This window comes from Octodon degus, unplaced genomic scaffold, assembly GCF_000260255.1.
Source record: "Octodon degus isolate 3935 unplaced genomic scaffold, OctDeg1.0 scaffold00306, whole genome shotgun sequence".
Lineage (NCBI taxonomy): Eukaryota > Metazoa > Chordata > Mammalia > Rodentia > Octodontidae > Octodon > Octodon degus.
The window spans coordinates 98,760-99,826 of record NW_004524882.1 but is presented as its reverse complement, the minus strand read 5'-3'; positions in this window follow the sequence as shown (position 1 = coordinate 99,826).

Below are 1,067 nucleotides of genomic sequence, written 5' to 3'. Positions count from 1 at the left end.
TGTATTCAAAATGGTTAGGATAGATATATAGTTGCATTCTCTTAATGAATAGAGAGATTTGTTCTAATAGTGTTTGTAAATAGGATATCATGTCCGCATCTTGTACGGCAATTAATCACTAGGAAGAATGTATCCAATGTGTTAATTATTGAAACTGTCCTACCAATTTGGTTTGAAACTGTCTCATTGCTATTTATTTCTCAGTAAAATTATGGGAAAAAATAAAATTAATGGGAAAAAGTCCAAAAAGACAAACAAACAACAACAAAAATCACCATGGAAGACAGAGTAAGACTGGGGAAAAGTCACAGATTAGAAGAGATGAATAAAACATGAAAACTGAGTACAGCATTCACTTTGGTCTAGTAAAAAATATTAATGAAGAAAATTTAAAAATACAAAAATATAAAGTTTTGTCAATATTGTTTCAATGCTAATTTCTTGTTTTTTACAAGTATATTATGATTATGTACAATATTGTTAACTTTATAATAAGTAAGCCATATAAAGTGTATGTTCACATTTTCTACTGTACTTGCAACTCTTCTATATGCCAAGAATTATTTCAAAATAAAAAAAATTTGGTAAGGTCAAAAAAAAAATAAAAAGAATATGGGCCGAAGTAATGGGAGAAGTCTTCCCTAATATGAGGACACAATCTGACATTCAGTAACTGAAGCATACAGAATTCTAAATAACATCAACCCAATTGAAAACACACAGACATAATAGTCAAGATCCCAGAAATCCCACACAAGAACAATATACTGGCAGCTGCTAGAGAAAAGAAACAGATCACATACTAAGGAAAACCCATCAGAATAACGGCATATTTCTCCTCACAAACCATGAAGCCAAGAAGAACATGGAGCAGAGTACTTCAGGTCCTCTATGAAAACAAATTCCAGCCCAGACTACTATACCCTGCAAAACTATCTTTCAACAATGATGGAGAAGTGAAATACTTCCATGACAAAGAACAACTAAAGAATTTCATAATGACAAAGCCAACCCTACATAGGCTCCTGAAAGATGTTCCAGAGAGGAACCAAGATGATCCTAACTCC